Source organism: Rhinolophus sinicus, linkage group LG05 (genome assembly GCF_036562045.2).
Source record: "Rhinolophus sinicus isolate RSC01 linkage group LG05, ASM3656204v1, whole genome shotgun sequence".
Lineage (NCBI taxonomy): Eukaryota > Metazoa > Chordata > Mammalia > Chiroptera > Rhinolophidae > Rhinolophus > Rhinolophus sinicus.
The window spans coordinates 57,447,837-57,468,364 of NC_133755.1; the positions used below are offsets into that span (position 1 = coordinate 57,447,837).

Genomic DNA, 20,528 nt, shown 5'->3' on the forward strand with positions numbered 1-20,528 from the left:
TTCCATCCTCGTCTAGGTCCTTTAAAAGTCCAATCCTATTCCCTTTGGGATTTTCAACAAACCTCCCTCTCGAGTCAGTCACTACCTTCGCTGCACTGGGGCCCTGCCCTCCTCCTGCCACGTGTCCATGCCCTCTCCGGCTCACCCTTTCTTCCTACTCTGCAACCGCGGTCCCTTTCTCCCCGCCAGGACCTCTCCCGCACCGGGTCTCTTCTGTCCCGGTCCTCTAGGATCGGGGAGATTCAGCTCCGAATCTCTGCCCGCAGAGTAACGCGGTTGTCATGGACACGGCACCTGCGCCCTTCGGCGGTGCCCCTTCTCCACCGTCCCCTCCCCCCACCTGCGGCGCGGAGCCGGCCTCGCCTCCCCAGCTCCGCCCCCGCCCCGCCCGCTCGGCGCTCCCCAGGCCGTGCGCGCCCGCGCCATCCCACCCGGTGCCTCCCTCAGTCCCACGGAGCTGCGGGGGCCGCGGAGGCGCGCGAGTGAGCGAGCGGCCGCGCCTGCGCACATACTGCTTCCCCTAGCGGCGATCCGAGCTGCTGCCGCTCGCGCTTGGGCTGGACGCGGAGCGGGCGGGGGGAGGGGGGGAGCGGCTTCGCTTCCAGCCCCGAGTGAGGCGGAGACCCGGGCTGGCGGGCGGAGCAGGAGGCACCGCACCTCGGCCAGAGGCGGCTGCAGCAGCCGCTGCCCTCGTCCCCGCCGCCACCTCTCCAGCCCTTCTGCAATTACCCCTCCAGCTGCTAGGAACCGGCAAGGAAGAAAGAGGAGGAGGCGAGAAACTCCCACCGACCCACTGAGGTGAGTCCCGGGCAGAGCATCCTCCATCCTTGCCTGCCTCCCTCCTTCGCTCCCTCCCTCCCATCCTCTCCATCCTCCCCTCCCTCCCCGCTCATCAACCCTCCCGCCCTGATCCTTCCCAACATCCCTCTCTCCTCTCCCCTCCTTTCTCCTTTCTAGCCTTTCTTTCATCCCTTTCTTCCTCTTTCCTAGCCCCACTTCCTTCCCACCCTTTCTTTCTTCCCTGTCTTCCTTTCAGCCACTCGTCCAAGAGCGCAGTTCTGCATCCCTTTCCTCTGGTCTCCACCTCTTTTTTTGCCCCCTTTCTTCACCTCTTCCCCGGTGGGAGATCCCTTGCCTGCTAAACTGTCCGGATTCAGGGGCTTCCAGAAAATTGGGCACATATACTGAGACACACTCTTGCACAGCGGATACCCTGCAGGTCCTTAAATTATTTGGATTAAGGGTCAAGTTGGATAGAGTACTGGGAACTGAAAGAAGAGGGTCGAGGAAGAATCTATGGATTTGTGTTGTATTCGGGTGGGGGTGGGGAGGATTGTCACTTAGACGTGTTACCAACAACCCCCCCACACCCCTTTTTAGCAGTTTCTTTTATTCTCCTTGGACTTGCATATTCCCAGTGTGTGTCTCACTAATTTAAAATCCAGCTTTCCTTGCTTTGATTGTCTCTGTGAGAAGCCACCAGGAAAGAAGAGAGAGAGGAAGAGGGGAGGGGAGGAGAAGGGTGGTGGCAGTGGACTCCTGTCCTTTCCTCTAGGCCTCTCCGGATTGATATTTTCAAACCACCCGCCTAATATTTGGCTTGGAGTTGCACCCTTGTGTCCTTAGTCCTGTCACTATCTACTTCAAAGGCAGGAACTCACTAAACTTGAATGTGTGTGCACCACAGTGTTATTTATGGACTGTTTTCATCAGAATACAAAACATTAAGGTAGATTGATTTAGGAAAATAGGGAGCAGAAGTGTGGAAGAGATGCACTTTTGTTCATTATGGCTTAACTTCTAAAGGAGGACAATGGAGACACAGTTTTTGGAGTAACGAGGTTATACTCCACAGGCTTATACATATACCATTTTGATAGCATTAGCTGCATTATAACCTTTAGCAGATACCCTTACCCCCTATCATCTACCTTACAGGCATTGTGAGATGTTTGAAGAGAAATACACTGTGTGATTCTCTTTGTGGTTTATACCACTGGAAAAGTTGAATTATTAGCTTTGGGACCATTATTAACAATTTAAAATTTCAGTTACTTTTGCATCACTTATTTTCACCAAATGATGTATTTCACTTTGCCTTCTGTAGTTTACACTCTAACCCCTTCTATTATCTATATTAATAATAATTTGGCAGCTTTTCTTTTTGCAAGCATTGCTACTAAAAAGTTTATATATGGCGGGATAGCTATGCCTCAGCAAGGTCCAACAAATAGTATAAACCTGAAATGGAGTCTTTACAAGCCTATATTTTGCCCTGTCTATAGTTTCCTTTAAAAAACAAACAAACAAACAAACAAACAAACATAAAAAGCAAAAAACCAAAAAGCAAACAAAAAACCCAAAAGAAACAACAACCTCAAAATCTTAATATCTGTATAATAGCTGTGTTTTATGTTTAATGAGTGTGTGGGGGAGGGACTGAAATTAATGGTGGAATCAGTGAGGCTGCCAGTAAGAAACTATGCTATGGAGCAAATTATTGATTTCTTTTCATTTAAATTATTATATGCCAGTAGTGCAATATGCACTTTTGCATTTTATGAGAATGTGAAGTAGGAGTTGAGATGAAGAGAATTACCTTTCAAAGTGATTGAGTGCTGATTTGATGAAGAGCTGATACAGTTAATCATCTGAATCAGTTTTTGGGAAGTGTATAGTATTAGGAATGATTGACCCACCCCCTTCCCTAACTCCCCTTGGTAGTAATGCAATTCCTTTAATGGGTTGGCTGACTCTTAAGCCATGTGGGAGAAGTTGAGTTGAATTATGAGTGTTACCAACGTCCTGATGCAGAATTGCAGTCAGTCCTGCTGTATTTGAATGGTTACATTACTTACTAATGAACACAGGTGTAGAAAGGGGTATGTGTTGTTGGTGTTCCTTTATCTGGAATGCCATAAAGCTAGTAAAAACTTTGCTGGTAATTATATATGAATATGATCAGTTGGTTCTAGTGTAATTTACTTTCAGATGGCTTTTCCCTTCCTACGTCTCTACTGCTCTCTCTTTGTGGGGCTTCAGAGATGTGAGTGTGGGGCAGAGGCAGCCCCTCAGCCCGGCTCTTTCTTTAGTGTAAGTTTTGCTACACAGAATGATTTGGGTGTATGCCTGGATTTTTAATACTGTGCTTGCTAGGGAGAGGGAGGTACCTTTTATTTGTTTCCTTTGTAAACATTCGTCCACTTAGTGAAAACAAAATATACAAGGTTATTAAAGAATAGAAAATAAAATAACACTTGTTTACTGCAGGGTTTTGAGAGACTTGAGTAAAATTAATAAAATATGAAATAAAAGAGGAGCTAATGTCTCATGAAAGAAGCCTGCCTCTTTGACTGTAATCCTGTTTACAGATAAAGACCAACTTCTGAAGAATTTCATTTCTGACGGTAGTTGACTGGACCTTTAAGAATATATGGTACAGATAAAGCCCCAACGGAACATTTTATATACCCTGTAGGAAATATTCTGGAATGTTCTCTGTCCTTCCCTCCCTGAGAGCTCTTAAAACCTGCCTAACCCTATGCTAAGTGTTATGAGGTACTGGAAAGAAGTAAAAGACACTTTCTTTGACCTTAGCTTACAGTCTAACTGAGAACAAGCATTTACATGAGGTCATATTTCACAGTGGCAAAGAAGGAGATCTTTGGAGAGAGCTTTAAGATGTGAGTGCATGTTGTACCTGAGTAGAGTGTTGTGCCCTTGCATACTACGTAAGTCTTTTTCCTCATGTACAAAATAGAAACTATGATACAGTCTGATTCATGGGCTTACTTTAAGGGTTAAATGTGTTAAGCACAGTACTTGGTACAAACAAAGCATGTATTAAGTAAGTGTAATTATAATTAGGAGACACCGTTTAAAAACAATCTAAGACAATATATGATTATGTACAGGAAATAAATGAAGAGCAAGTCAGTGTGAGAGGAATTGCAAAAAGGACAGATGTTTCTGTAGCCTGGGAAAGATTATACTCAGGTGTAGCACTGGACCTTGCACAGAGACTCCTGGGAAGGATTTCATGCAGGCTAGAGACACACAGCTGGAAAGGCAGAGAGGGAAGAAGCCCGATGTGTTTGGGAAGACTATTTCCTGGAATATTTGGCATACTGGTGAGTGTACTAAGAGGTATTAACTATGTACAGTCAGAGTGATTATACTACCACTTGGGATAAGACTTGTGTGGGATCCATTTTATCGTAAAATGTTCAGCTACCCAGGAGAGCTTCTCTTAGCTCTTTGTCTTTCCCAAAGCCCCATCCCAAGACACAGAATCCAAGGTCTGTGTCACAGGGAGGACCCCAGTATTGTTTTTATCCTTTTCTTTAAACTTAAAGGCATAATGAAGACTTTACCTTTCTAAACAACAAAGATTTAATGTTATGATAAAATGGTTATCATAACTCTCTCTTATTTTGCCTTAACCCATGACTATTTCAGGACTGTATCTTGGAGAATAATAACCAGGATAATTTTATTTTGACATATACGAAGCCAGTAATTGATAGGGTACTTGTATTTTCAGTAACTTTATTTTTACTTTGTTGTTGATGTTTCCTAATACGGCAGGCCCCTTTTTGGGGGTATTCAAGATTATTAATGATTACAAATGGATTGTGCTCTTTCAAGTGTTTTACTGGGAGACTAAGGTGTGATGATGACAGAGGATCTGTCTGGGGAAGTGCAGTGAGCAAGTTAAATATCTTCTCAGTGTGGGGTGGTGATTGCCCACTGGCTACATCTGTTGGTACACCTTTATTTTTGGAGTTCATTAGCTATTTTCAAATATATATCCATGAAATATTTATCCAACAGCATAAGTCACGTAATTGAGTTATTTGATAAAAAATTTCCAGAATATTTTACCTGCAGGTAACAAATGTCAGTGTTTATAGTGCTCATGTTTAATCCATTTTTAAATAGACGCAATTTCATTGTTTTCTCCAAAATGGTAAAATGCTTTCCTTATATGATTTTTGTAGTTCTAATAATATACAAAATTGGTTTCATGAATATTGTCTTAAGATATATAGTCATAACATGAATATGTATCCAAAAGCTAGCAGTTTAACAGACCATACACTGTAGCATTTTTATTTTCTATTTTGAGATTTTTCTCAATAGTCAGATGTTTTAAAGATTCAGCAGGTCTAAATAAAACATTTTCAAATGTGTTACTTCTCATCAGTTCCATATTAAAGCACCAGTGATTTTTGACAAACTTTACTCTTAGACATTTTTATTTTCCTTGTAAGTGAATTTTTACCTTGGAAATGACTTCTAACTCAACCACAAATATGCATTGTATAAGTCTTTGAAATTCTTACTTGTAACACATTATGGAAAGCACAAAGTGATAGTCTGACTTTATAAAGCTTAATTTTATAGGACTTTTATTCTTTTTCGTTTAGAGGCTGTATCCATATATACAACTCTTAGATTATTATTTTTCAGATGTGAAGACAATGTGCAGTAACAAGAGTGAAATAAGCCCTTGGATATTCAAGTTAAGGTGGTGACTAGAGAGATGGAGTAAGCAGGAGATAAAACAAATTAATTTTGTTACATATATTGAGCTGAACATTTATAACTCCCGTTTTAATTAGTGGTTTTCTGTATTGTTTCTGTCTTGCTGGTATAATCCATGTTGTAGTTGTTTTAAAGCATCCGTACATAGGCATATTCAGAGGGTGCCAAAAAAATGTATACACATTTAAATAAAGGAAAAAAAAACTATTAAAATTATAATACTCAATATATACCAATAACAAAAGATGAATACAAGTCACATTTGACCTCGGCAATGACAAGAGGTGCTCAGGTGGTTACCATCAGCGTCCAGACACATCCGATTTTACCTGCAGGTAACAAATTTTTTCAGTCTTTAAAACTAGCTCATTGATAAAAAAACATACGTGAAATCAGATGTTTGTTTCTCAGTGCCTTGCTACTTTTCAGTATCTTGCTATTTTGTGTGCTTGGCTTTTTGGGAAGAGCCAAGTAATACAATACCTGTGGGAGTGCTCTGTTTGGGATAGAACTCCAAGTCAGCTAATATCCTAACTTGCTCCAACTTTCCTACATTAAATGAATGGATGTGCCATCAGAGTTGGAGTAAAATAAATCATTTAATTAATTTATTTATTAAGATCCCAAGGGCTATAGAATAATAATAGAAAATTAATAGGACACTTTTGATATGTTCATGTTGTGTAAATTGGGCTTATGTTCATTGTATATATGCAGTAAATTCAAAATCTTTTTTTTTATGACACCTTGATATTTCACAACTAAAGCCATGAACACTTGATGGAGACATGTCAATTCTTCTATAACCAACCCAAAAGTAACAATGACTCCATAAATGACCGAAGGATCTGATGTTCCCGTCTGATTTTAATTAGACAAGGGTTTGGTGAAGATCTAGTCTTCCGAGTGTATCTTAAATTCATAGGGCCTGAAGCAGTTGTTAAATATTATCACTCCATGTTTCAGCAAAGAGGTAGAATTGTCACTTAACTATCTCAGAATGAACTAATTGTCCTCAACTAGTTCTAGGAAAGGGCATCCCACAATTTTTGAGTTTACCACTTCATTTTTTCTTCAGGCATTGATACCTGCCAGAGTTATTGAACAAAATTTGCTTTTTTTCCCCCTCCCAAATTTGCAGAAATGGCATAAAGAAGTATATACAAAACTCACTGAGGAAAAAAAAAATCTGCATTTAAATTTATCCCTCTATTCAATTATGCATTCTATGTATTTTTTATCACATTACCTAGCATGAATTCATTCAATGGGTATTTTTTAAATACCTGCTCTGTGTAGAGCATTGGGCTAGAGATTGTAATTTTACAAAAGCAGTGAATCAGGAATAAGGACACCTGGGTTCTTTCTCCAGGTTTTTAAGAACTAATTAGTTATATGACTAGACAAGCTTCAAACTCTCTGAAGCTTATTTATTAAATATTTATTTTAAGTGACTAGGACTAGATGACATATATATAGTGTTTTCTAGCTGTAAAACTCTGTAATTCCATATGTGATTGTCCTTACAAATTTGAAGGCATGATGATTTATTTCTCACTGTGTCCTATTTGTTGTTTCTTTTGAAACGTACACTGCTTGCTACATAAAAAAAACCTTCATCTTTAGTGCCATATGATTTCCCTTTTCCAAGAAAATTGCAAATTTAGCTTCACAGAGCCTCTGGGCCAAGGAACATTTCTTTTTCTTACCGCTGCATCCTTCCCTCTCTCTCCTTTTTAGAGTCCTTCCTGGACTGGAGGTACAAGTCAACTGCCACCTTGCTTTAGAGACTTGCCCAATGTACAGTGTGCTTGTTTGAGTAATACCACTGTCTTTGAAAGACTGTGTGGCATTTATGCATTTAGAATCATATGACATTTTTTTAAGAAGTTACTTATACGCTAAGGTGAATGTTGTTGCTGGAGGCACAGCCAAGTCTTGCTTACCCCCTAAATTCTATACCCTAGGGCTGTGTGACTACCAGTCGCGCTCCAAATTCCGATTACATTTTTTTATACTCAAATTTGTTGAGGTGTGTTTTGTATATAAGAAAGTACATCCATTTTAAGTTTGTGTGTTGACAAATTTACATGTGTAACCACCACTACAATCCAGATAGGGGATATTTCCATTGCCCTAAAATCTTCCCTTTTGTTTGAAGTACCTTCTGTCTTTATATACTAGTGCTGTTTTGTTCTAGAAATGGATATAGATTGAATCATAGGCTGTGCATTCATTTTTGTCTCCTTTCATTTAGCATGTTTTTGAGAACTGTCTGTGATTTTGAGTATATACACTTTTAGAAGAAAACACAGGAGCAAAATCTTTGTGATTTGTGATTAGGCAAAAATGTCTTAGATAGGACTCAAAAGCACTAATCATAAAATTAAAGGAAAAAAGATAAACTAAACTTTATCAAAAATTGAAAAAAAAATTTTCTCTTCATAAGGCATGTGATTTGCTAGATCTGTATATCTTTATTTCTATCTCCATATATCTGACAAAGGACTAGTTATCCTAATTGTATATGGAACTCTTGTATCTCAATAAGAACACAATCCAACTAAAAATGGAGTAAATATATGAAGAGATATTTCACAAAAGAAGATATGCAAATGACCAATGAGCACATGAAAAGGCATTTAACTCCATTATTCACCCAAGTAATGAAATTTAAAAACCACAGTATGATACCACTGTACAAATACTAGAATGGGTAAGTTTAAGACCTACAATATCAAGTTTTGGACAGGATGTGAAGCAACCGAAGCAATCATACTTTGCTGATGGGAATGTAACACTTTAGGAAACAGTTTGGCAGTTTCTCTTAATGCTAAAAATACTCTTACCATACAATCCCAAAATTCCACTTCCCAGGTGAAATTAAAACATATGCACAAATACTTTTACATGAAAATTAATAGCTGTATTCATAATAGCGTCAAACTAAAAGCAATCCAACTATCCATCAAATTCCCATTTTAAAGTTATTCTTTTGAAATAGAAACCAAAGCTGCCAATGTTTTTTTTTTTTTTAGTGATGTACTATTTACTATGGATAACCTGGCAACAGAGGAAAGGGAAAACATTAAAAAAGATTGGTGAAGGTAAGAAATCAGAGGCTAGGTGGCTCCAGGTGTCAGACCTCAGTTTAGCTTCCCCTCTCTGCCCTTCTTTCAGCTCTGTCCCCTCTTTGTCAAGCCCTCATCCTCATCACACCAGCCATACTGGTGTGATGGCTGCTGGAGTTCTAAGCACAGCATCATGCAGCAGTAGTGTCTCTTCCAGAAAAGTGAGGAAACTTTTGCCAGAAGTCTTCCCTAATCTCACTGGCCAGCACAGGCTCACATGGCCATCCCCAATCTACTCAGCAGCGTGAGGAAAGAAATACCGTGCATGATAGATAGGCTTTGACCAATCAGGATCCACCGGCAGGAGCTGCGGCTGGCCCTGGGGCTGGGGCTGGAGCTGAGGTCGGGGTTGGGGTCTGCTTTCCCTGAAGTCCATGGCTGTATGGAGGAAGTGAAGAGGAAGGATGAGCTGAGTGGCAGTTCTGTTAAGAAAAAGGAAAGGGGAAAGGTACGTTGGGCAAGCAAACAGCAGTGTTTGTTACAGCTTGATTTAGAGGCCTGCCATGATGTTCTCAGTCTTGTGGGAAGAAGGTTGAAGCAGAAAGCTAGGATTGTAGTCACAGCTGGTTTGCGGGAAAGTGTATAAAAACGGGCGACAGAGGGTATCCTAGGAAGACATTTAGATCCTAGCCCAAAGCATGGACTGGAAGAGGAGGGAGTCTAAATCCAAGGGAATAATTCAAAGTGGGCAAGCATACAAATCATGACAAGCAGAGCCAAGCACATGGGGACCCATGGAGTTGGGACAGGAGGCAAAAGTCCGAGCTGGCAGAATGGATTGCAGGTTCCCCATCTGTGAAATCAGGACCTCAGGCAAGAAGATTTTCATGTTTTGCTGGTTAAGGCAGAAGCTAAAACAGTAATTATTCTCTCTCTCTCTCTCTCTCTCTCTCTCTCTCTCTCTCTCTCTCTCTCTCTCTCTCTCAAAGGTATTTTCAACCTCTTTAGATTCTAACTGTGTCCAGCATAGAAGCCATACCTTTGTTTTTTCTAACTTTCCCCCGTTGCAATCCTGAGCCTACGTTAGTTCCGTAATAAATTCTAGCTGATTGAATTAAGTCTCTGAACTCATTCTCTTTGAAAACATCCTACAAATTTCTGGTTAAACAAATGTAGCAGTCATTAATCAAAACTTGCTTACAAGTTATTAAAGCCATCCTGTTGGGGGACACATCCCTAGATCTATATATGAGTAAGATGCAGTATTTGATCTCATGAGCTGACAATCTAGGAGTGAAAAGTACCTGAACAGTGAAACACCAGAAAGAACATGACAGAGTGTATAGTACAGAGTGGTACTGACTCCACAGTCGCAAGTCTCAAAGGTCCATGTGGATGCAGAACCAGAAACATTGCTCTAATAATGGATGGGAGAGAGAGGGAGGAGGGGATAACTTTGCATTAGTACTTTTTAATTCAGCTTTGCCTTGGTCTGGGAACTGGGACAGAGCAGAGCCAGCAGGACGATGGGATTAATGAGCACAGCTGTGGGAGAGGAAAAGTCATATCCAGGAGAACTGAAGCTGGGACTCTGGTAACTGCTCAGTTGGCAGCTGAAAAGTGGGACTGGAATCAAGGGATGAGGTTGGGATTCAGGAAATAGTTTGATATTATTTGTATAGAGGTATCTCAATAATGCAATAACAGAAGATACAATGTTTCAATAAGCATGTTTTGTCCTTCACACTCGAGTCAATACAGGCCCATTGTAGAACATCTAGAAAGTAGCAAGACAAATTAACTTGAAAACAAAAATTACTGCAGTTCAACTCTCCAGTGACTTTGGTGAATTTCTAGTTTTGTGTTGTTTCCCCCCATAAGTATATCAGAGTTTATTATGTATAAATCCTTTTAAAGCAAAACTGAGATCGTATGTGTGTGTGAGTGCATGCATGCACACACACACACACACATATAATTTTGTGTTCTATTTTTTTAAACTAAACGTATCTGAGCATGTCCTAGGATAGAAAAAGGCTCCGTATTAATTTCTCTGTAACATTACATTGATTGGAATTTTAAGTTTCCAGTTTTGGGCTACCCACAGGGATAAAACGTTTGCGCTATATGCCTTCTGATATGGGCTGTGTTTTGGTCAGAAGATTAACTTTGGGGTCCCAGAAGAGTGCCTCCAAAACATAGGTCGTCAGTGTCTATGGAGGAAGGTATATATTTTTTTGTATTTACTTAAATGGTAACATGGTGTTCCGTACCTCATTTTCACTTCCCACGTAGCTTTGCTGGTAACATGAATATATATGCCATTATTTTTTAACTGCTGCCTATTCTTTTATAGTATGGTCACACCATAATTTTTTAATCCTTATGTTTTCATAAACATTTAGTTTGTTCCTGCTATTTTGCTATTTCAAGCAATGCTGTGGTGAACATCTTTGTATGGATGTCTTGTCCACATGTACTACTGTGTTTTTTTAAAAGGTGTATTGATCATTGTAATTTTGGATTCATAAGGTATATGCATTTTAGATATTTATAGTTGATGCCTAATTGCTCTTCAGTACTAGTACTAACTTACATTCCACCAGCAGATAGGAAAGTTCGTATTTCCCTCCCCTTTTACCAATACATGAAAATTTGAAACTTGGAAAAATTTACCAATGAATAGAAAAGAATGGTATCTCTGTGTTATGTGAATTTGATGCTCTGATTTCTAGAGGTTGAATTTTTTTTCTTTTCTTTTTTTGCCTAATGGCCTAATGTTTTGCTTCTGCTGTACTGAGTGTGTTCATATCTTTACCTAGGTTTTTCCAGTAGATTATTTATCTTAATTTATAAGACTTATTTATAGAGTCTCTGGGTATAAAGATTTTTGTTGTTCTTCCTGAACTAATGATGTACTATCATAAATACTGTAGCTTACAGTATATTGTGATATCCAGTAAGTGATGGTTTTCCTTTTTCCGGTTTCTTGTCTATTTTTGTACCTTTTCTTCAGAAGGATATGATAACTATGTTATCAAATTTTGTAAATAACACCCTTGGTATTTTAACTAATGTATTTAATTAAAGATAATTTGAGGGAGAAGAAACTACTTTCTAATTCATAGTTATTCCATTAGCATGTTTCTTCTATGAAGAAAAAAAATTAATGATACTGAAGGACATGGAAAAAAAGCCCTTAATAAATGAAGAGACATTTATTAAGAAGAGACAGTTCATGGTGCAAATGTATGTGTGAGAGTGTATACACACACACACACACACACACACACACAAACACACACATACATACAGATGAGATAGGACAATTAAATTCACGAATTCACCCTAGAAAATGTGTTACATATACCTCATTGCTGAATATCACTACAGTCACCTTCTAAGTACTACCCTTGGGAAGCTATGCACCGATGCCAGCGCCTAGTCCACCCTTGAAAGGAGTTTTGGAATTCTTTCTGGAATGGCTATCAGAGCTGTAGTTGTATTACTCTTGATGACCTGAATGTCATCAAACTGTCTTCCTTTCAATATTTGCATTATCTTTGGCTACAGAAAGAAGTCATTGTGGGCCAGATAAGGTGAGTAGGGAGTGTGTTCCAACACAGTTATTTGTTTAGTGGCTAAAAACTCCCTCACAGACAATGCCGTGTGAGCTGGTGCATTGTCATGGTGCAAGAGCCATGAATTGTTGGTGAAAAGTTCAGGTCATCTAACTTTTTCACGCAGCCTTTTCAGCACTTCCAAATAGTAAATTTGGTTAGCAGTTTGTCCAGTTGGTACAAATTCATAATGAATAATCCCTCTGATATTAAAAAAGGTTAGCAACATTGTTGCAACAAGTTCATGCGCGTGTGTTGTGTGTGTGTGTGTGTGTGTGTGTGTGTGTGAGAGAAAATGATAAAATGTAACACTCATATTTTTCTTTTAGTTTTGGAGATGCCAAAACAATGTATACAACTGGACACTGGTCAGTGTTGCTCAAGCAGTAGTTCACTGTAATCAGAAATGTCTGGACGCTGATGGTAACCACTTTAAGCACCTGATGTAATTGCAGAAGTCAAATGTGACCTGTATTCATCTTTTGTTATTGGTGTATATTGAGTATCACAATTTTAATACCGTTTTCCTTTCTTAAAATGTGTATACATTTTTTGGCACCCTCTGTATTATTCTTAATATTTGTCTCTTCCTTAAGTAATCTAAATGCATTATTACATTTATACCGATATCAGTATATTTGTGATCCTTTCTCTTTGGAATAATCACAGTGTATACCTGGATTTCATATAATTCATTCAGTACTTTTGTAGGCCTCTGTGAATATTTCACAGTTATTTATTTTTATTTTTTTTATTTTTTGTATGTGACTCTTCAAAGGCATGGCCTATGTTTTCTCTAGATCTTGGAATTGAGTGAACAGTGTTCTGATGATGGTGATAACATGCTTATGATAATGCTCGGGATATTAAACTATTTGAAGTTTATCTAAATGATACTTGAAATGGTATTTTGTCATCATTTTCATATTGAAGCTGTTACGCTCCGTACCATCTTCATCCTACATTCAGTGTTGCTTTTTAGGAATGTATAAGTGCTAATACAGCACCACTACGAAACTTGAAGTATCCTGTTCTTGCCCAGAATTTAATTTTTTGGCAATACAGCTTTTTCAAAGGTTAACTTTGGTATTATTTTCATGATCGCTTATCATGAAAAACGGTTGCTTTGAATGGAAACCTTTCACTGATTTTGCAAATTGAGAAAATAAGCAAATCGCCTTGAACTCTAATTATTCATCTAGTCTAGACTTTACACATACATATCAGTATTGATCTGTCATTAATGAACCCATCAACTCAAAATCCTGTGATCTGCAATAAGATATTATAGATGATATAAATTTACTATTGAAAACAGGAATTTTCTCTGTAGAATATTAATTGAGTATGGATGTGAAATTAGTAGTAAATGGCAAGACATGTTTCACAGAATTGAAAAATATTTTTATTAATGCTGAATCACTAAATGTAGTTTTAAAAAATATTGTTAACTTTATATTAGTTCTATCTTTCCCAAAAAAATTACACAAATAAGTATGAGTTACAATAATACTATCATAAGTTTAAATAAATGTATCAGTGAGCAGCACATAACTGTTTTCTGTTGTAGCTTTCTTGAATAATTTGTGATAGATCTATTTATCTGATGAAATTTTCTTGATGCATGGATGCCTTTGAGAAGAATTTTGCGTGCTGTCGCTGTTATGAGTTGCTGACCTCTTATATCCAAGTGTGGAATTACAATTTGTGGTTGCTCATCTTGACTTGCAGTTGCAAAATTGTTCTTAACTAAAACAAGTTAACGTCTGAAAAATAAATATTCCTCTTTGAGTATTTATTTAAATTATTTCATATAAAATTGTAAATATGTGACATTATAAAAACTTTTCTCAGGTAGAATGCTAACTTTGAACAGATTTTATTTCTATCCATATTATGATTGTAAAACAACCCATACTGTTACTTTTTTGTCCTTCATTCAAAAGTGCAGATATTTAGTAATATAAAATTACTGAAAACTTCTATACTGTAAATTCCAAAATGTTGTTGGGGCAATTCCAAAATTTACCTGGGGAAAAAATAGTTTTTTCAACAAATGGTGCTGTGACAACTGAATGTTTACATGCAAAAGAATGAATTTGGATCCCCTACCCCGACCCCATAAAAACAAAAAAAGAAACTGAAAATGCACTATAGAGCTAAATGTAGATCTGACTATAAGCACCTTAGAAGGAAAATTGGTGTAACTCATGATTTTGGATCAAGCCAATGGTTTCTTAGTTGTGACACCAAAAACAAAAACAACAAAAGAAAAAAAAAAGAAAGATAAATTAGACTCCATCAAAATGAGAAAGTTTTGTGTATCATAGGACACCATCAAGAAAGTGAAAAGATAGCCCACAGAATGGAAGAAAATATTTACAATCATATATCTGATAAGACTCTAGTATCCAGAATATATAAAGAACTATTATAACTTAATAAAAAGACAAATATTTAAATAAAAAATGTGCACAGGACTTGAATACATATTTCTCTTAAGAATATATACACATAACAAAGAAGCATATGAAAAGATGTTCTGCATCATTAATCATTAGGTAAATGCAGTTCTAAACCACCATGAGGTACCTCTTCATACCCACAAGGCTGGCTTTAATAAAGAAAGGGGGACACTATCAAAGGTTGGCCAGGCTGGGGAGAAATTGGAATCCTCATTAGATTGCTGGTGGGACTGTAAAATGGTGCAGTCACTTTAGAAAACATTTTAGTGCTTTCTCAAAAAGTTAAATATAGTGTTACCTTATGACCCAACAATTCCACTCCTAGGTATAATCCCAAGGGAACTGAAAACATCTATTTACGCAAACACTGTACACTTATATTCATTATTCATTGTAGCCAAATAGTGGAATCATCAATTGAAAAACGGATAAACAAAATTGATACATCCATACATTGGGGTAATATTCAGCCATAAATAGGAATAAGTACTGATACTTGTGAAACATGGATAACCTTGAAAACATTATGTGAAGTGAAAGAAGACAGACACAACATATCATATATTATATAATTCTATTTATATGAAATGTCCAGAACAGGCAAATCTATACAGACAAAAAAATAGAGTAGTGGTTACCAGGAGTCAGGAGACAGGAGGAGTGGTGAGTGAATACTAACGGGTACGAGTTTTCTTTGGGGGGATGATGAAAATTATGGAATTGAATAGTCGTGTTGGTTGCCCACAACTGGTTGTGCATATACTAAAAATATAATTGAATTTTATATTTTAAAATGGTGAATTATGGTATGTGAATTATATGTGAAAGAAAAATGTAAGGGAAACAAATCAAATACTTATTTGTAGTTTTATTTAGTTTTCCACTTGGAAAGTAGAAATTACTTCTTGTAATAATTTTATTTTATTTTTAATTTTTAATTTTTTTTAGATTTTATTGGGGAAGAGGAACAGGACTTTATTGGGGAACAGTGTGTAATTCCAGGACTTTTTTCCAAGTCAAGTTGTTGTCCTTTCAATCTTAGTTGTGGAGGGTGCCGTTCAGCTTCAAGTTGTTCTTTCAGTCTTAGTTGTGGAGGGCATAGCTCAGCTCTAGGTCCAGTTGCCGTTGCTAGTTGCAGGGGGCACAGCCCACCATCCCTTGTGGGAGTGTAACCCGGCAACCTTGTGGTTGAGAGGATGCGCTCCAATCAACTGAGACATCTGGGAGCTCAGCGGCAGCTCAGCTCAAGGTGCCGTGTTCAATCTTAGTTGCAGAGGGTGGAGCCCACCATCCCTTGCGGGACTTGAGGAATTGAACTGGCAGCCTTGTGGTTGAGAGCCCACTGGCCCATGTGGGAATCGAACTGGCAGCTTTCTAAGTTAGGAGCATGGAGCTCTAACCGCCTGAGCCTCCGGCCCGGCCCTCTTGTAATGATTTTAAATCATACATGTTTCATGAGATGAACTAAAACCCAATATACATTGTGGAGTAGAACTGTACTGTGTTCATGTAATCATGAAAATGAATATTTGATTTTGAAAATGGTGTTTCATCTATTGTGCTCACATCTGCCGTAATATAGCTGAAAAGACATTTTTTCAGTTGCCTTTCTTGGGTCAGGTACCCTATTTAGAATACCAAGATAAGTGAGGCATGGTTTCTACCCTTAAGACCTCTAATGGTATGGTAGGAAAAGCAGACCATAAACAGATAACTAAAATGGTAGGGAGTGGAGGCATAGGCAGAGTTCTAGATAGCAGTAATGAAGGCGTATTTAAGGAAAAAAAAATTAAAAAGTTCAAGATTCTTATTTGAATGGGAGCTTGAAGAGCATGTAGAAGTTTCTCATAAACACAAATTAGGAAACAACAGTCCAGGCTTAGAAGAAAGCCGGAAGGTCGGGATGTCACTGTAAATTTGGAGACTAACAAATAATACAATTGGAGTGCTCAGGGGAAGGGTGATACATGTGGAGGCGGGAGTGATGGAGAAAACAGCCCTGATTAAATACGAATTAGGGGGCTTAGGAGCCATCTGGATGTGAGAGGCTGAGGACCAAGGCAAAGCCAAGGGTCGCTCTGATTTTTTATCACTTGTCCTTCTGGTGTGAAACATAGTTTATGCATAAGTCGGTGTTTGTTTTGGTGATGTTAAATTGAAAGAGCTTAAAGGAATTCCAGATGCAAGCCTTCAGTAGATAGTTATGAATATGTTTGGAGTTCTGAGTTGTTTGTATTCAAGTTAGACATTTTGGAGCAAAGATGGAGGTCACAGTTAAAACCACTGAAGTAGATAGTGTCCCAGAGGTTACAGAAAGTACTATAAGAAATATAGGGTCTGCATCCTCCAGAATACCAACACTTAAAAGACAACAAAAGGAGATAAAAACACTTGATAGGAAAGGGAGGAATCATATGAAGTCAAGGAGATTAGCAATGTGAAAAACAACAACAAATAATGGCAGAGAGAGAAATGTTACCTCTCACTTCAAGCCATTGGTTCAGATTTTTACCCAGAACATGAAGAGGCAAAAGCAGGTAGACGTAACATCAAATCCTGCATCTGTCTATTGTGTCCATCCATGAGGTCTCAGGGTTCTGACAGCCAGTGGGAGGAAGAGACTGCACAAGCAGCTGATGAAGGCTGAAGCCTGGAGGCGCTTCTGTGGCCATCCCTCTAGTTTTGTAGCAATCAAACAGTCTGGTACCAGCAGCCCCTGGAGCTCAGCTGGTGATGAGAAGAGACAGTGCGAGGTGGCCAGATCAGGGGCCAAAAACTGACCGTGTGACCAATGCATGTTCTGCTTAGAAGACTCTCCGTGGTGGGGGTTAGAGTTGGTGTCTGTTCATCCTGATTTCTGATATTTCAGGCGGCAGAATTTCCCTTCTAGCTACATTCTTCATCTTACTGCACTATTGGATTATTGGCGTGGGTACCATTTTAAAAATGAAGCTTGCTAAACTGTGACTCTTGTGACTTTAGTGGTTTGGACAAAATACACTTCCAGGAAAAGGTAAAGCCATATCGCCAGTTAACAGGGTGCCTTATATGTCCAGTAAAAACAAAGGTATTTTACTAATAATGCACATACAACTAGTAGACAAAGTTTCTTAGTAAAGAGGAAACATATTTTAATATATCTGGCCCCTGACAAAGAGTTTCACATTAGTGTTCTGCGCACAGGCAGATAAATCATGATTTTATTGTGGGGACTGGAGAAGGTAGTGATGAATATTCCATTAGTTGATTTTCCTCACCTTTTTCTAAGGTGAGAAGGATTTCCCAAGTGTGTTGTGTTTCCAGAGGGAATGGTCCCCAGTCATCAGGGAAGGTAAAGACTAGAAAGGCCACTGTGTTTGTCACATACAAAGGAGGTCCCAGTTCTTCTTTGCCAAAGTAGCTTCAGGCCATGGTTAGCTCAGAAATCTGAAAAAGTACTGAATCGAGCAGTGACTAGGAAGGGAGAAACTAGAAGTTTTGAATTTCTGAGTTTGACAGAGTTGGATGCTGAAAGGCATAGGAGGAAAGCGTACAAAGGGAAGGTTTAGTTCAATGTACTTTGTTTTATGTGGAGCAACTTGAGTGGGTAAACATCCTGGGTTTCATTAGCAAACCAGTGTCCTAAAGTCGGTAGGAAGCAGAGTTTTAGAATTTTACCACTTTTTAAAATTTTATGCATTATCTGCATATTTTCTACCTTATTGCAAAGCCCAAGTTAGAAAAAACTTGATAGAGGGGAGGAAAGAGAGAGGTCAGTTATGCCTTGCTTTATGTAGTGGGTTGCTTAAATCCAGTTTTGTCATTGTAACCACCTTTTGTAAATCATAACAGGGAAATTATGATTTAAAGAAATCCTTTTGTAAAGTTAATACCGTGCCTTGTTTTTATTTGGTAGTAAGTAGACATTTTCATATATCTTGCTTACGGAGAAGAAAAAGTGACTTACATATGTTCCTTGTTCCATTCTTTCATTTTGCTTGTGTACAAAAAATCAATTTCTAAGCATTAAATTGCACGACAGGTTACGTTTTTAGTTCTTACTTTGAACAAAAGTGTTGAAAGCATGAGGAGTTTGTCCTCAGATGTGAACAAGAGACTTGGGAAATAATCAAATGTTATGGTTTTGCATTTATATACCTACTAATTAGGAAGTTAAATGAAATTTCCATAGTAACAGAAGTAGTCTTCCTGCACTCTTGTTTTATCCCTGCAATAATACACAACAGGGTATCCAAGAACATTAGCCTAAGTTCCAAGACAGGCAAAGCGTGTCAGTGTTGACACATGAGTATGTACAGCGGGGTGATATTGGATTTCTAAAAATGATATTTGAGTCATTAAAATCATGTTACTATTTTTTAAATATTTTTATTTTTATATTAGTATTTTATGTATTAACCCTCCAAACAAATCATGGTATTTGAAAAGAACTAAAGGACTTTCCTGAAATTTGTCACATACAATGAATTTGGTAAATGACTGCTCCAATCTAAAGAATTCTACCACCATGTCATAGATGTGCTTGAAGATTCTGAACTAACCATTTCTGTTCCACTTCTTTTGAAATGGGCAAGGTTAATAGATCAACAAATGTAGTCCTCTCAACCTACTTCATCTGTGGAAATAAAATGAAACACATTGATTCATATCTCTAGGGCATAATCTGTTTTAGGGCTTAAATTAAGGAAGTGACTTCCTGAGATGATTGAATAAGCTGTTTTGGAGCTTTCTACTCCTGGTGAATTTAGGAGGGTGAGAGAGCATGCTCTCTTGTCTTACTTCCTTCTAGCCTTTGTCCCAAATGTATATTATGATTGCGTTATTTTATAACAGTTAATACTATTGTGATAGAGTTAAATTTTAAAGACGGTTCTGGATGGATTCATTGAATGTAGTTCAATATTTTTAAAATTTCCTGACTACATTTCTCTTGTTAAGTAATTGATTTTTCTTTTTCCCACCATCATTGACTGTTCCTGACATATGTGCTTTCTCTACTCCTTTCTCTTGCTGGTTTCTGAACCATCCAAAAGCCTCCAGGCTGCTGCTTAATTCTGTACTGTCCTCTTGTCACATGATTTAATCCCCCTCCCCTCTCTCTCCTCACCTCTTTTGTCATTTCTCCAATGTTACTTCCCTAATCTTGACACACACCACACACCTGCAGCAGATTAGTTTTTCATTGTTCTAATTTTCCTTGCTGAAAACCATTTGGTGAGCTTCTGTGGCTACCAAATTAAATTTAAATGCCCTCTCCTGCCACTCAGAGCTCCCATGTTCCAAACTCAAGCTCATATTCCAAAAAGATATGCTCATGGTCCTCTGTTGTAACCCTCTGCCCCGGCAAACATAAAACATTGCTCTCCCAACATACCCTTTTCTCCTTTACGGGCACCTGGGACTCATATTCTCCCGTCTACCTGAGAGACATTCTACATGTCCTTTAAATCCATCTACTATGCCTCCTCCCTTTTTGATAAATCTGAATCTGAGTCCTTAAGATGAGTTTGTCTCACTCGCCTCCTAACTTCTGTTTCCTTTTCTGTTTCCCACTAATGTTATACCTTATCTTAAGAGTTATTGGTATATTTGTTGCCTTGGCTCCATATCCCATTACATGGCCTACACACTTGACTATGAATGTCTTTGAAGCCAGGATAAGCTTTATTTATCTGAGTGTTGCTTTCAAAATGTGTCACATAATTTTGTATATGCTCAGTAAGTACAGGAGTAATTTAGTAAACTTATTCAGTACACTTATTTAATTCAAACATATTAACCCTTTTTAAGACATAACCTGAATGGAAGGTTACATCAATTTGGGG

At 38.3% G+C, this 20,528-nt stretch overlaps 1 protein-coding gene across 8 annotated transcripts in view; it reads left to right on the plus strand.

Annotated features, from left to right (window-relative positions):
- Positions 1–429: 429 nt before the first annotated feature.
- Positions 430–20,528, plus strand: part of CTNNA2 (catenin alpha 2) — a 1,048,744-nt gene continuing 1,028,645 nt past the window's right edge. For 2 of the 8 annotated variants that reach the window (XM_074332253.1, XM_019750019.2), the window contains exon 1: positions 446–798. The gene's annotated coding sequence lies outside the window, so the exon portion shown is untranslated. Of the gene's footprint in view, positions 799–4,055; positions 4,131–20,528 lie in introns of those variants that run through there. The other 6 variants (XM_074332251.1, XM_074332250.1, XM_019750020.2 and 3 more) reach the window with 5 other exon arrangements.